This window comes from Mytilus californianus, unplaced genomic scaffold, assembly GCF_021869535.1.
Source record: "Mytilus californianus isolate M0D057914Y unplaced genomic scaffold, xbMytCali1.0.p SCAF_6, whole genome shotgun sequence".
Taxonomy (NCBI): domain Eukaryota; kingdom Metazoa; phylum Mollusca; class Bivalvia; order Mytilida; family Mytilidae; genus Mytilus; species Mytilus californianus.
This window is the reverse complement of record NW_026262712.1, coordinates 94314446-94331724: the sequence shown is the minus strand read 5'-3', so window position 1 is coordinate 94331724 and position 17279 is coordinate 94314446. Positions and strand designations below refer to the sequence as shown.

Genomic DNA, 17279 nt, shown 5'->3' with positions numbered 1-17279 from the left:
TGTAGAGTTTGAAAATATCGATATACTATCAGATCAGTATATTTTTACATTTCGGAATACGACCAGAAGCACCTTCTTAACAGTACGATCGACGAAAAGGTCTAATAAGACTAACTGAAGAGTAAATACAAATATTTCTATTCAATTTGGCAACAAGGTAACTACTAGTTAGTGGGTTGTAACGACCTTAACTGACTGTTAAGCCCTCGCACGGTCAGCTCGCTGCGCTGAGACATTTGATGAGCATTAACATATTTTTGTTGTTGTCGTCAAGATGGAAAAAGGCGGCTATTTTGGTTTAGCGTAGAAAGATTTGGTTTCTGGACGTTTGAAGTATTACAATCTCCACAACGGTTGTTTCCAGAGACTGGTTGATCAGCTGGGCATGGGATGGTCTGATATGATATGATGGTATGATGTTATGTATGTCCAGAAGATAGTTCAACATTTTTTTCCTTTTTTAATTTTTTAAAGACCTAAAAATTTTACAAAAGTCCAGAATTAATGAAGAAATGTGTAACATTGACATAATTTCTTCATTAATTTACCTATTTTTTCAACCAAAATATTCCTTCATTAGTTTTTTAAAGACCTGGATATTTTACAAATCTAGAATTAATGAGAAAAAAATGTTTCAAATTTTTAATGAAGGAATTACTACAAGATTTCATCAGATTGTTCTGGAATGTGGGAGAAGCTTATGATTTGTGGTTACCATTTGGCCAACGTGTCATACTTCTGATTGGTCGATAGATTTGATTGGTCGTAAAAGCCATGAGACTTATATAACTTGTGAATCCTAATGATTTTCACCATTTTGGATTTAGGCATAGACGCAGTAACATATCATGGAAAGAAGCAGTGTCAAACAATTTCAGAAATCATGGATTTAACAGACCAGAGGATGTTATCAACATGAGAATGAACTTCTTATGCAGATCGTCATGTCAACATTTAGCCATGTTTTAACATAACTGATATGAACGAAGGAAGCAAGGATATGTGCTGCCCAAATTTTCAACGTTTAGCAGTCATTATATAATGATATAGCAGTACCTTATGCATGCAGTGCAGATCATCAGGTCAACATGGATCTTAGAACCATACATGGTATCAACTTATGTTAACATGGATGGATTGATGTCAACAGAGATGGATACTCGGTATGCCGGATGAGAACCTGGTTTGCAGATTTTATCATGCTCAACATGGTCTCATAAAGGTAGGTCTAATATGATATGTAGCGTCTCCGTAGAGTTTTAATCACTGCATTGAAGAGTGGCCCCGTTGTGAAAGACGAGAGCGGTAGTTATGCTCGCTAGTCTCCACAATAGTTGCAAGTATGCTACCAAAGCTTGTAAAAAGGGTGCTTTAATGACAGTGATTAGGACGTCATTACAAATTAAAAGGGGAATAACTTATTTTCTTCATATATGAACAAGTAAATGTTAGCATAATTTTTATTTATTAGAGTAGATTAATTTCAAAACTTGTTAAATAAATAACAAAAAGCAACGTTTGGTTATGAAGCATCAGCAGCTATGGTGACTGTGTGACTCTTCACGACTGTATGAGATTAAGGGAGAATAATGTCTCATATGGATGTCACATAGTAGCTTCTCCGTAGCGTTTTAGTCGTTGACTTGGAGAGTGACCCCGTTGTGGATGACGAGAGCGGTAGTTATGCTCGCAAGTCTCTGCAATAGGTACAAACAGGCTGCCCAGATTTGTACGATGGGTGCTCCAAGAAAGTGATTAAGCCGTCAGTGCATTTATTCTAACCTTTTTTGTTGTTGCTGTAGTTAATATCTATAAACTTTATTTCACATCAAAGCAATTTCCTTCAAATTCCGATTTTTCTGTTTTGTTAGTTTTAATGAATATATTCGTCACTCTCTATAAAGATTGTAATTTTTAATTTTTTAAAGACTTATATATGAAAAAATAAATGTTAGCATAATTTTTATTTATAAGAGTAGATTAATTTCAAAACTTGTTAAATAAGTAACAAAACTCAGCTCTTGGTTATGAAGCATCGACACCTATGGTGACTGTGTGACTCTTCTCGACTGTATGAAAATAAGGGAGAATAATGTCTCATATGGATGTCACATAGTAGCTTCTCCGTAGCGTTTTAGTCGTTGACTTGGAAAGTGACCCCGTTGTGGATGACGAGAGCGGTAGTTATGCTCGCAAGTCTCTGCAATAGGTACAAACAGGCTGCCCAGATTTGTACGATGGGTGCTCCAAGAAAGTGATTAAGCCGTCAGTGCATTTATTCTAACCTTTTTTGTTGTTGCTGTAGTTAATATCTATAAACTTTATTTCACATCAAAGCAATTTCCTTCAAATTCCGATTTTTCTGTTTTGTTAGTTCTAATGACTATATTCGTCACTCTCTATCAATATTTTTTTTTATCTACATGTGTTAAAAAAAGCAAAGTTGAAGCATGCATGGCGTCGAATACTATAGGGGAAAACTTAAACAATAAATATTAAACTGTATTTTGTGTATAAAATGACTGAAAAGAGAAAAAACGTATTTGCACGTCATATTAAGAACAATCTTTTGTTGTAGAGTTTGAAAATATCGATATACTATCAGATCAGTATATTTTTACATTTCGGAATACGACCAAAAGCACCTTCTTAACAGTACGATCAACGAAAAGGTCTAAAAAGACCAACTGAAGAGTAAATACAAATATTTCTATTCAATTTGGCAACAAGTTTACTACTAGTTAGTGGGTTGTAACGACCTTAACTGACTGTTAAGCCCTCGCACGGTCAGCTCGCTGCGCTGAGGCATTTGATGATCATTAACATATTTTTGTTGTTGTCGTCAAGATGGAAAAAGGCGGCTATTTTGGTTTAGCGTAGAAAGATTTGGTTTCTTGACGATTGAAGTATTACAATCTCCACAACGGCTGTTTTTAGAGACTGGTTGATCAGCTGGGCATGGGATGGTCTGATATGATATGATGGTATGATGTTATGTATGTCCAGAAGATAGTTCAAAATTTTTTTCCTTTTTTAATTTTTTAAAGACCTAAAAATTTTACAAAAGTCCAGAATTAATGAAGAAATGTGTAACATTCACATACTTTTCTTCATTAATTTGCCTATTTTTCAACCAAAATATTCCTTCATTAGCTTTTTAAAGACCTGGAAATTTTACAAATCTAGAATTAATGAGAAAAAAATGTTTCAAATTTTTAATGAAGGAATTACTACAAGATTTCATCAGATTGTTCTGGAATGTGGGAGAAGCTTATGATTTGTGGTTACCATTTGGCCAACGTGTCATACTTCTGATTGGTCGATTGATTTGATTGGTCGTAAAAGCCATGTGACTTATATAACTTGTGAATCGTAATGATTTTCACCATTTTGGATTTAGGCATAGACGCAGTAACATATCCTGGAAAGAAGCAGTGTCAAACAATTTCAAAAATCATGAATTCAACAGACCAGAGGATGTTATCAACATAAGAATGAACCTCTTATGCAGATCGTCATGTCAACATTTAGCCATGTTTTAACATAACTGATGTGTACGAAGGAAGCAAGCAAGGATATGTGCTGCCCAAATTTTCAACGTTTAGCAGTCATTATATAATGATATAGCAGTACCTTATGCTTGCAGTGCAGATCATCAGGTCAACATGGATCTTAGAACCATACATGGTATCAACTTATGTTAACATGGATGGATTGATGTCAACATTGATGGATACTGGGTATGCCGGATGAAAACCTGGTTTGCAGACCTTTATCATGCTCAACATGGTCTCATAAGGGTAGGTCTAAAATGATATGTAGCTTCGTCGTAGCGTTTTAATCACTGCATTGAAGAGTGGCCCCGTTGTGAATGACGAGAGCGGTAATTATGCTCGCTAGTCTCCACAATAGTTGCAAGTATGCTACCAAAGCTTGTAAAAAGGATGCTTTATTGACAGTGATTAGGACGTCATTACAAATTAAAAGGGGAATAACTTATTTTCTTCATATATGAACAAGTAAATGTTAGCATAATTTTTATTTATTAGAGTAGATTAATTTCAAAACTTGTTAAATAAATAACAAAAAGCAACGTTTGGTTATGAAGCATCAGCAGCTATGGTGACCGTGTGACTCTTCTCGACTGTATGAGATTAAGAAAGAATAATGTCTCATATGGATGTCACATAGTAGCTTCTCCGTAGCGTTTTAGTCGTTGACTTGGAGAGTGACCCCGTTGTGGATGACGAGAGCGGTAGTTATGCTCGGAAGTCTCTGCAATAGGTACAAACAGGCTGCCCAGATTTGTACGATGGGTGCTCCAAGAAAGTGATTAAGCCGTCAGTGCATTTATTCTAACCTTTTTTGTTGTTGCTGTAGTTAATATCTATAAACTTTATTTCACATCAAAGCAATTTCCTTCAAATTCCGATTTTTCTGTTTTGTTAGTTTTAATGAATATATTCGTCACTCTCTATCAATATTTTTTTTATCTACATGTGTTAAAAAAAGCAAAGTTGAAGCATGCATGGCGTCGAATACTATAGGGGAAACCTTAAACAATAAATATTAAACTGTATTTTGTGTATAAAATGACTAAAAAGAGAGAAAACGAATCTGCACGTCATATTAAGAACAATATATTGTTGTAGAGTTTGAAAATGTCGATATACTATCAGATCAGTATATTTTTACATTTCGGAATACGACCAGAAGCACCTTCTTAACAGTACGATCAACGAAAAGGTCTAAAAAGACCAACTGAAGAGTAAATACAAATATTTCTATTCAATTTGGCAACAAGTTAACTACTAGTTAGTGGGTTGTAACGACCTTAACTGACTGTTAAGCCCTCGCACGGTCAGCTTGCTGCGCTGAGGCATTTGATGAGCATTAACATATTTTTGTTGTTGTCGTCAAGATGGAAAAAGGCGGCTATTTTTGTTTAGCGTAGAAAGATTTGGTTTCTTGACGTTTGAAGTATTACAATCTCCACAACGGCTGTTTCCAGAGACCGGTTGATCAGCTGGGCATGGGATGGTCTGATATGATATGATGGTATGATGTAATGTATGTCCAGAAGATAGTTCAAAATTTTTTTCCTTTTTTAATTTTTTAAAGACCTAAAAATTTTACAAAAGTCCAGAATTAATGAAGAAATGTGTAACATTGACATACTTTTCTTCATTAATTTACCTATTTTTTCAACCAAAATATTCCTTCATTAGTTTTTTAAAGACCTGGAAATTTTACTAATCTAGAATTAATGAGAAAAAAATGTTTCAAATTTTTAATGAAGGAATTACTACAAGATTTCATCAGATTGTTCTGGAATGTGGGAGAAGCTTATGATTTGTGGTAACCATTTGGCCAACGTGTCATACTTCTGATTGGTCGATTGATTTGATTGGTCGTAAAAGCCATGTGACTTATATAACTTGTGAATCGTAATGATTTTCACCATTTTGGATTTAGGCATAGACGCAGTAACATATCCTGGAAAGAAGCAGTGTCAAACAATTTCAGAAATCATGGATTTAACAGACCAGAGGATGTTATCAACATGAGAATGAACCTCTTATGCAGATCGTCACGTCAACATTTAGCCATAATGTTTTAACATAACTGATGTGTACGAAGGAAGCAAGGATATGTGCTGCCCAAATTTTCAACGTTTAGCAGTCATTATATAATGATATAGCAGTACCTTATGCTTGCAGTGCAGATCATCAGGTCAACATGGATCTTAGAACCATACATGGTATCAACTTATGTTAACATGGATGGATTGATGTAAACATGGATGAATACTCGGCATGCCGGATGAGAACCTGGTTTGCAGACCTTTATCATGCTCAACATGGTCTCATAAAGGTAGGTCTAAAATGATATGTAGCGTCTCCGTAGAGTTTTAATCACTGCATTGAAGAGTGGCCCCGTTGTGAAAGACGAGAGCGGTAGTTATGCTCGCTAGTCTCCACAATAGTTGCAAGTATGCTACCAAAGCTTGTAATAAGGGTGCTTTAATGACAGTGATTAGGACGTCATTACAAATTAAAAGGGGAATAACTTATTTTCTTCATATATGAACAAGTAAATGTTAGCATAATTTTTATTTATTAGAGTAGATTAATTTCAAAACTTGTTAAATAAATAACAAAAAGCAACGTTTGGTTATGAAGCATCGGCACCTATGGTGACTGTGTGACTCTTCTCGACTGTATGAGATTAAGGGAGAATAATGTCTCATATGGATGTCACATAGTAGCTTCTCCGTAGCGTTTTAGTCGTTGACTTGGAGAGTGACCCCGTTTTGGATGACGAGAGCGGTAGTTATGCTTGCAAGTCTCTACATTAGGTACAAACATGCTGCCCAGATTTGTACGATGGGTGCTCCAAGAAAGTGATTAAGACGTCAGTGCATTTATTCTAACCTGTTTTGTTGTTTCTGTAGTTAATATCTATAAACTTTATTTCACATCAGAGCAATTTCCTTCAAATTCCGATTTTTATGTTTTGTTAGTTTTAATGAATATATTCGTCCCTCTCTATAAATATTTTCCTTTTTTAATTTTTAAAGACCTATATATGAAAAAGTAAATGTTAGCATAATTTTTATTTATAAGGGTAGATTAATTTCAAAACTTATTATATAAATAACAAAAAACAACGTTTGAATATGAAGCATCGGCAGCTATAGTGACTGTGTGACTCTTCTCGACTGTATGAGATTAAGGGAGAATAATGTCTCATATGGATGTCACATTGTAGCTTCTCCGTAGCGTTTTAATCGTTGACTTGGAGAGTGACCCCGTTGTGGATGACGAGAGCGGTAGTTATGCTCGCAAGTCTCTGCAATAGGTACAAACAGGCTGCCCAGATTTGTACGATGGGTGTTCCAAGAAAATGATTAAGAGGTCAGTGCATTTATTCTAACCTTTTTTTGTTGTTGCTGTAGTTAATATCTATAAACTTTATTTCACATCAAAGCAATTTCCTTAAAATTCCGATTTTTCTGTTTTGTTAGTTTTAATGAATATATTCGTCCCTCTCTATAAATATTTTCCTTTTTTATTTTTTTAAAGACTTATATATGAAAAAGTAAATGTTAGTATAATTTTTATTTATTAGAGTAGATTAATTTCAAAACTTGTTAAATAAATAAGAAAAATCAACAATTGGTTATGAAGCATCGGCACCTATGGTGACTGTGTGACTATTCCCGACTGTATGAGATTAAGGGAGAATAATGTCTCATATGGATGTCACATAATAACTTCTCTGTAGCGTTTTAGTCGTTGACTTGGAGAGTGACCCCGTTGTGGATGACGAGAGCGGTAGTTATGCTCGCAAGTCTCTGCAATAGGTACAAACAGGCTGCCCGGATTTGTACGATGGGTTCTCCAAAAAAGCGATTAAGACGTCAGTGCATTTATTCTAACCTTTTTTGTTGTTGCTGTAGTTAATATCTATAAACTTTATTTCACATCAAAGCAATTTCCTCCAAATTCCGATTTTTCTGTTTTGTTAGTTTTAATGAATATATTCGTCCCTCTTTATAAATATTTTCCTTTTTTATTTTTTAAAGACCTATATATGAAAAAGTAAATGTTAGCATAATTTTTATTTATTAGAGTAGATTAATTTCAAAACTTGTTAAATAAATAAGAAAAATCAACAATTAGTTATGAAGCATCGGCACCTATGGTGACTGTGTGACTCTTCTCGACTGTATGAGATTAAGGGAGAATAATGTCTCATAAGGATGTCACATAGTAGCTTCTCCGTAGTGTTTAAGTCGATAACTTGTAGAGTGACCCCGTTGTGGATGACGAGAGCGGTAGTTATGCTCGCAACTCTCTGCAATAGGTACAAACAGGCTACCCAGATTTGTACGATGGGTGCTCGAAGAAAGTGATTAGGACGTCGATGCATTTATTCTTATCTATTTTGCTGTTGCTTTAATCAATATCTATAAACATTATTTCACATCAAAGCAATTTCCTTCAAATTCCGATTTTTCTGTTTTGTTAGTTTTAATGAATATATTCGTCCCTCTCTATAAATATTATTTTTTATCTACATTTGTTAAAAATAATAAAAGTTGAAGCATGCATGGCGTCGAAGGGCGGTGACTTCTATAAGGGGAAAACTTAAACAAACAATATTTAACTGTATGGTTTGTAGTACATGACTTAAACGAGGAAAAAAGTATCTGCGCGTCATATTTAGGACCATTATCGTTGCGTTCGGCTGTTAGGAATGAGACGTGAAGGAATAAACAAGTTAAGGTAGTAGTTGTAAATAATGTTTAAACGACAACAACATCAGTTACTTGGAAATCCAGCAAACTTCATCAACACTCATCCATTCTGATCTGCAATACTGTTGATTCGTTCTCTATTTTTGTGTATATTCCTAATAGCAAATCCACTCCAGTTTCATCCTCAAATAAAAATTAAATGCCACGAAATAGTATTTTGTCTTGTAATATATGCTTATGGGAAATACCAAATAATAAATAGTTAAAATAAAAATTACAAATACTGGTGAATCCTCAAATCCCATGTCTATCATGAAAGTTTTGTCAACAATATCTGTGAGAAAATCGCCACAAAAGCTTCCCGTCTCGCTCAATTCAACAAGAGATTAAGAGTTGCCCAACAAAGATAAAATTATCTGTAAGTTACTTTCACAGAATCAATCATGTTTTTTAACTGTAGCTATAGACATTTCAACCCTATACCAATATTTAGTACCCATTGAATTCTTTTTCAATATTTTTGTTATCGTGTTGACCAACGAAGGCTTAAAACAAAGAAAAACACTGGAGTAAATACAAATATCTTTATTCAATTAAGCAACAAGTTAGCTACTACTTCGTGGTTTTTAATGACATTGACTCACACGGTCTGCTCGATGTCTTAAGGCATGTGGTGAGCATTAAAATTCTGTTGTTGTCGTCGTCAAGTTGAAAAAGGCGGCCATTTCGGTTTTACGTAGATATATTGGGTTCGTCACCAGGAGCTAATCCAGCACGTCCGTTCGGCTGTAAGTACTGAGACGTGATGGGATGAACCAGTTAACGTAGTAGTTGTAGATGTTGTATACACGCCAACAAGACCAGTTACTTGGAAATCCAGCAAACTAGCTAGCCGGGTTTTAAACTTCATCGACACTTAGCCATTCTGTTCTGCAGTATGGGCACACATCAAGTCCCTCCCGATAGTTTCTCAAACAGGCTGAATGCACACCATGACAGCAATATATATTTATGGTGATATCCTTTGTGTTGTTAACTGTCGCCTGCCTCATTGTTTCATGAATGGTTTCTAGACAGATAGGACACTCAGTATTCTTTATCATGTTAGTACATGTACCAGAAGAGCAAGACATACACATTGATTCGGTTGATTCGTTATTCATGTGGTATACACTCTTTAGAGCAAATCCACTCCAGCTGCGTCCGCAAATTAAAACGGTCGTGCCACGAAATAGCAATCTGTACTGTTATATATGCTTATGGGAAATACTTTAATAATAAAAAAAGTACAAATAGTTAAAATAAATTTAACAAATACTGGTGTATCCTCAAATGCCATGTCTATCATAAAAAGTTTTGTCAACGATATCCTTGAGAGAATCGCCACAGAAGCTTCCCGTCTCGCCCAATTTAACAAGAGATCTATCATCACTACTCGGGAGATCCAGACTGCAGTTCGTCTGCTCTTACCCGAAAAAACTGTCAAGCACACCGTAGGCTAAGGTACCTAAGCCGTAACAAAGTACACCAGCAACAAGTTAATGTAGTAGTTGTAGGTGTAGTAGTTACCAAATAACCGATTCTGACGCAATATTTACAATGCAAACCCTATGGGAGTGAAGTTAACCTCCTTGGTGTATAAAGTCATTATGGAGGAAGTGTTGTTCCACAAAGATAAAATTATCTGCAAGTTACTTTCACAGAATCAATCATTTTTTTAACTGTAGCTATAGACTTTTCAACCCTATGCCAATATTTAGTACCCATTAAATTCTTTTTCAATATTTTTGTTATCGTGTTGACCAACGAAGGCTTAAAACAAAGAAAAACACTGAAGAGTAAATACAAATATCTTTATTCAATTAAGCAACAAGTAAGCTACTACTTCGTGGTTTATAACGACATTGACTGGCTGTTAAGCCCTCACACGGTCGGATCGATGTCCTAAGGCATGTGGTGAACATTAAAATTCTGTTGTTGTCGTCGTCAAGATCAAGAGAGATCCAGACTGCAGTACATCTCCTTTTACCCGGAAAAACGGTCAAGCACACCGTAGGTTAAGGTACCAAAGCCGTAACAAAGTACACCAGCAACAAATTACCGATTCTGACGCAATATTTACAATGCAAACCCTATGGGAGTGAAGTTAACCTCCTTGGTGTATAAAGTCATAATGGAGGAAGAGTTGCCCCACAAAGATGAAATTATCTGTAAGTTACTTTCACAGAATCAATCATTTTGTTAACTGTAGCTATAGACTTTTCAACCGTATGCCAATATTTAGTACCCATTGAATTCTTTTTCAATTTTTTTGTTATCGTGTTGACCAACGAAGGCTTAAAACAAAGAAAAACACTGAAGAGTAAATCTAAATATCTTTATTCAATTAAGCAACATGTTAGCTACTACTGCGTGGTTGTAGTTACCAAATTACCGATTCTGCCGCAATATTTACAATGCAAACCCTGTGGAAGTGAAGTTAACTACTTGGTGTATAAAGTCACTATGGCGGACGAGTTGCCCCACAAAGATAAAATTATCTGTAAGTTACTTTCACAGAATCAATCATTTTAGAAGTTCGATTCTGGCGCAATATTTACAATGCAAACCCTATGGGAGTGAAGTTCACCTCCTTGATGTATAAAGTCATTATGGCGGATGAGCTGCCCCATAAAGATAAAATTATCTTTAAGTTACTTTCACAGAATCAATCATTTTCTTATCTGAAGCTATAGACTTTTCAACCCTATGCCAATATTTAGTACACATTGATATCTTTTTCAACATTTTTGTTATCGTGTTGACAAACGAAGGCTTACAAACAAAGAAAAACACTGGAGAGTAAATACAAACATCTTTATTCAATTAAAGTAGTAGTTACCAAATTACCGATTCTGGCGCAATATTTACAATGCAAACCCTATGGAAGTGAAGTTAACCTCCTTGGTGTATAAAGTCATTATGGCGTAGTAGTTAGTAGTTACCAAATAACCGATTCTTGCGCAATATTTACAATGCAAACCCTATGGAAGTGAAGTTAACCTCCTTGGTGTATAAAGTCATTATGGCGGACGAGTTGCCCCATAAAGATAAAATTATCTGTAAGTTACTTTCACAGAATCAATCATTTTCTTATCTGTAGCTATAGACTTTTCAACCGTATGCCAATATTTAGTACCCATTGATATTTTTTTCAACATTTTTGTTATCGTGTTGATCAACGAAGGCTTAAAACAAAGAAAAACACTGGAGAGTAAATACAAACATCTTTATTCAATTAAGCAACAAGTTAGCTAAATGTTCTTCTTCGTGGTTTTTAACGACATTGACTGGCTGTTAAGCCCTCACACGGTAGGCTTGATGTCCTAACGCATGTGGTGAGCATTAAAATTCTGTTGTTGTCAAGATGAAAAAAACTAGCAAGTTCGGTTTTACGTAGATAGATTGGGTTCATCACCAGGGGCTGATCCAACACGTTCGTTCGGCTGTAAGGACTGAGGCGTGATGGGATGAACCAGTAAACGTAGTAGTTGTAGATGTCGTAAACACGCCAAGAAGGCCCTTTACTTGGAAATCCAGAAAACTAGCTGGCTGGGTTTTAAACTTCATCGACACTTATCCATTCTGTTCTGCAGAGTGGGCACACATCAAGTCTCTCCCGGCAGTTTCTCAAACAGGCTGAATGCACACCATGACAGCAATTTATATTGATGGTGATATTCTGTGTGTTGTTAACTGTCTCCCGCCTCATTGTTTCGTGAATGGTTTCTACACAGATAGGACACTCAGTATTCTTTATCATGTTAGTGCATGTACCAGACGAGCAAGACATACACATTGATTCGTTTGTTTCGTTATCCATGTTGTATGAACTCTTTATAGTAAATCCACTCCACCTTCGTCCGCAAATTAAAAGTGACTGCCACGAAATCGCAATATATATGCTCATATGCTTGTACTCTAATAATACAAAAAGTTCAAATAGTTAAAACATATATAACAAACACTGGTGTGTCCTCAAATGACATGTCTATCATACAATATTTTGTCAACGATATCCATGAGAGAATCGCCACAAAAGCTTCCTATCTCCACCAATTTGACTAGAGGTCTATCATCACTTCTCGGGAGATCCAGACTGCAGTAGGTCTGCTCTTAACCGGAGAAAATGGTCAAGCACACCGTAGGTGTAGGTACCAAAGCCGTTACAAAGTACACAAGCAACAAGTTAATGTAGTAGTTGTAGATGCAGTAGTTACCAAATAACCGATTCTGGCGCAATATTTACAATGCAAACCCTATGGAAGTGAAGTTAACCTCCTTGGTGTAAAAAGTCAGTAGTTACTAAATAACCGATTCTGGCGCAATATTTACAATGCAAACCCTATGGAAGTGAAGTTAACCTCCTTGGTGTATAAAGTCACTATGGCGGACGAGTTGCCCCCCAAAGATAAAATTATCTGTAAGTTACTTTCACAGAATCAATCATTTTTTTATCTGTAGCTATAGACTTTTTAACCATATGCCAATATAGTAGTTTCCAGTTACCAAATTACCGATTCTGGCGCAATATTTACAATAAAAACCCTATGGGAGTGAAATTAACCTTATCTGTAAATTACTTTCACAGAATCAATCATTTTCTTATCTGTAGCTATAGACTTTTCAACCGCATGCCAATATTTAGTACCCATTGATATCTTTTTCAACATTTTTGTTATCGTGTTGACCAACGAAGGCTGAAAACAAAGAAAACACTGGAGAGTAAATAGTAGTAGTTACCAAATTACCGATTCTGGCGCAATATTTACAATGCAAACCCTATGGGAGTGAAGTTAACCTCCTTGGTGTATAAAGTCATTATGGCGGACGAGTTGCCCCATAAAGATAAAATTATCTGTAATTTACTTTCACAGAATCAATCATTTTCTTATCTGTAGCTATAGACTTTTCAACCGTATGCCAATATTTAGTACCCATTGATATCTTTTTCAACATTTTTGTTATCGTGTTGACCAACGAAGGCTGAAAACAAAGAAAACACTGGAGAGTAAATACAAACATCTTTATTCAATTAAGCAACAAGTTAGCTATATGTACTCCTTCGTGGTTTTTATTTAGTAGTTACCAAATTACCGAGTCTGGCGCAATATTTACAACTAAACCCTATGGAAGTGAAGTTAACCTCCTAGGTGTATAAAGTCATTATGGCGGACGAGTTGTCCCATAAAGATAAAATTATCTGTAAGTTACTTTCACAGAATCAATCATTTTTTATCTGTAGCTATAGACTTTTCAACCATATGCCAATATAGCAGTTACCAAATTACCAATTCTGGCGCAATATTTACAATAAAACCCTATGGGAGTGAAGTTAACCTCTTTGGTGTATAAAGTCATTATGGCGGACGAGTTGCCCCATAAAGATAAAATTATCTGTAAGTTACTTTCGCAGAATCAATCATTTTCTTATCTGTAGCTATAGACTTTTCAACCGTATGCCAATATCTAGTACCCATTGATATTTTTTTCAACATTTTTGTTATCGTGTTGATCAACGAAGGCTTAAAACAAATAAAAACACTGGAGAGTAAATACAAACATCTTTATTCAATTAAGCAACAAGTTAGCTAAATGTTCTTCTTCGTGGTTTTTAACGACATTGACTGGCTGTTAAGCCCTCACACGGTAGGCTTGATGTCCAAACGCATGTGGTGAGCATTAAAATTCTGTTGTTGTCAAGATGAAAACAACTAGCCAGTTCGGTTTTACGTAGATAGATTAGGTTCGTCACCAGGGGCTGATCCAACACGATCGTTCGGCTGTAAGGATTGAGACGTGATGGGATGAACCAGTAAACGAAGTAGTTGTAGATGTCGTATACACGCCAAGAAGACCCTTTACTTGGAAATCCAGAAAACTAGCTGGCTGGGTTTTAAACTTCATCGACACTTATCCATTCTGTTCTGCAGAGTGGGCACACATCAAGTCTCTCCTGGCAGTTTCTCAAACAGGCTGAATGCACACCATGATAGCAATTTATATTGATGGTGATATCCTGTGTGTTGTTAGCTGTCTTCCGCCTCATTGTTTCGTGAATGGTTTCTAGACAGATAGGACACTCAGTATTCTTTATCATGTTAGTGCATGTACCAGACGAGCAAGACATACACATTGATTCGTTTGTTTCGTTATCCATGTTGTATAAACTCTTTATAGCAAATCCTATCCACTTTCGTCCGCAAATTAAAAGTGACTGCCACGAAATCGCAATATATATGCTCATATGCTTGTACTCTAATAATACAAAGAGTTCAAATAGTTAAAACATATATAACAAACACTGGTGTGTCCTCAAATGCCATGTCTATCATACAATAATTTGTCAACGATATCCATGAGAGAATCGCCACAAAAGCTTCCTGTCTTCACCAATTTGACAAGAGGTCTATCATCACTTCTCGGGAGATCCAGACTGCAGTAGGTCTGCTCTTAACCGGAGAAAATGGTCAAGCACACCGTAGGTGTAGGTACCAAAGCCGTAACAAAGTACACCAGCAACAAGTTAATGTAGTAGCTGTAGGTGCAGTAGTTACCAAATAACCGATTCTGGCGCAATATTTACAATGCAAACCCTATGGAAGTGAAGTTAACCTCCTTGGTGTAAAAAGTCAGTAGTTACTAAATAACCGATTCTGGCGCAATATTTACAATGCGAACCCTATGGAAGTGAAGTTAACCTCCTTGGTGTATAAAGTCACTATAGCGGACGAGTTGCCCCCCAAAGATAAAATTATCTGTAAGTTACTTTCACAGAATCAATCATTTTTTTATCTGTAGCTATAGACTTTTCAACCATATGCCAATATAGTAGTAGTTACCAAATTACCGATTCTGGCGCAATATTTACAATGCAAACCCTATGGGAGTGAAGTTAATCTCCTTGGTGTATAAAGTCATTATGGCGGACGAGTTGCCCCATAAAGATAAAATTATCTGTAAGTTACTTTAACAGAATCAATCATTTTCTTATCTGTAGCTATAGACTTTTCAACCCTATGCCAATATAACCAAATAACCAATTCTGGCGCAATATTTACAATGCAAACCCTATGGAAATGAAATTAACCGCCTTGGTGTATAAAGTCACTATTGCAGACGAGTTGCCCAACAAAGATAAAATTATCTGTAAGTTACTTTCACAGAATCAATCATTTTTCTATCTGTAGCTATAGACTTTTCAACCATATACCAATATAGTAGTAGTTACCAAATTACCGATTCTGGCGCAATATTTACAATGCAAACTCTATGGGAGTGAAGTTAACCTCCTTGGTGTATAAATTACCGATTCTGGCGCAATATTTACAATGCAAACTCTATGGGAGTGAAGTTAACCTCCTTGGTGTATAAAGTCATTATGGCGGACGAGTTGCCCCATAAAGATAAAATTATCTGTACGTTACTTTCACAGAATCAATCATTTTTTTTATCTGTAGCTATAGACTTTTCAACCATATGCCAATATAGTAGTTACCAAATTACCGATTCTGGCGCAATATTTACAATAAAAACCCTATGGGAGTGAAATTAACCTTATCTGTAAATTACTTTCACAGAATCAATCATTTTCTTATCTGTAGCTATAGACTTTTCAACCGTATGCCAATATTTAGTACCCATTGATATCTTTTTCAACATTTTTGTTATCGTGTTGACCAACGAAGGCTGAAAACAAAGAAAACACTGGAGAGTAAATAGTAGTTACCAAATTACCGATTCTGGCGCAATATTTACAATGCAAACCCTATGGGAGTGAAGTTAACCTCCTTGGTGTATAAAGTCATTATGGCGGACGAGTTGTCCCATAAAGATAAAATTATCTGTAATTTACTTTCAAAGAATCAATCATTTTCTTATCTGTAGCTATAGACTTTTCAACCGTATGCCAATATTTAGTACCCATTGATATCTTTTTCAACATTTTTGTTATCGTGTTGACCAACGAAGGCTGAAAACAAAGAAAACACTGGAGAGTAAATACAAACATCTTTATTCAATTAAGCAACAAGTTAGCTATATGTACTCCTTCGTGGTTTTTATTTAGTAGTTACCAAATTACCGAGTCTGGCGCAATATTTACAATGCAAACCCTATGGAAGTGAAGTTAACCTCCTAGGTGTATGATGTCATTATGGCGGACGAGTTGTCCCATAAAGATAAAATTATCTGCACGTTACTTTCACAGAATCAATCATTTTTTATCTGTAGCTATAGACTTTTCAACCATGTGCCAATATAGCAGTTACCAAATTACCAATTCTGGCGCAATATTTACAATAAAAACCCTATGGGAGTGAAGTTAACCTCCTTGGTGTATAAAGTCATTATGGCGGACGAGTTGCCCCATAAAGATAAAATTATCTGTAAGTTACTTTCACAGAATCAATCATTTTCTTATCTGTAGCTATAGACTTTTCAACCGTATGCCAATATCTAGTACCCATTGATATTTTTTTCAACATTTTTGTTATCGTGTTGATCAACGAAGGCTTAAAACAAATAAAAACACTAGAGAGTAAATACAAACATCTTTATTCAATTAAGCAACAAGTTAGCTAAATGTTCTTCTTCGTGGTTTTTAACGACATTGACTGGCTGTTAAGCCCTCACACGGTAGGCTTGATGTCCAAACGCATGTGGTGAGTATTAAAATTCTGTTGTTGTCAAGATGAAAACAACTAGCCAGTTCGGTTTTACGTAGATAGATTAGGTTCGTCACCAGGGGCTGATCCAACACGATCGTTCGGCTGTAAGGATTGAGACGTGATGGGATGAACCAGTAAACGAAGTAGTTGTAGATGTCGTATACACGCCAAGAAGACCCTTTACTTGGAAATCCAGAAAACTAGCTGGCTGGGTTTTAAACTTCATCGACACTTATCCATTCTGTTCTGCAGAGTGGGCACACATCAAGTCTCTCCCGGCAGTTTCTCAAACAGGCTGAATGCACACC

At 35.8% G+C, this 17279-nt stretch overlaps 1 long non-coding RNA gene across 1 annotated transcript in view; it reads left to right on the top strand.

The window, feature by feature from the left end:
• Positions 1 to 5581: 5581 nt before the first annotated feature.
• Positions 5582 to 17279, top strand: part of LOC127706863 (uncharacterized) — a 34714-nt gene continuing 23016 nt past the window's right edge. Inside the window, exon 1 of the long non-coding RNA XR_007984596.1 lies at positions 5582 to 5874. This is a non-coding gene — a long non-coding RNA (uncharacterized LOC127706863). The remainder of the gene's footprint in view (positions 5875 to 17279) is intronic.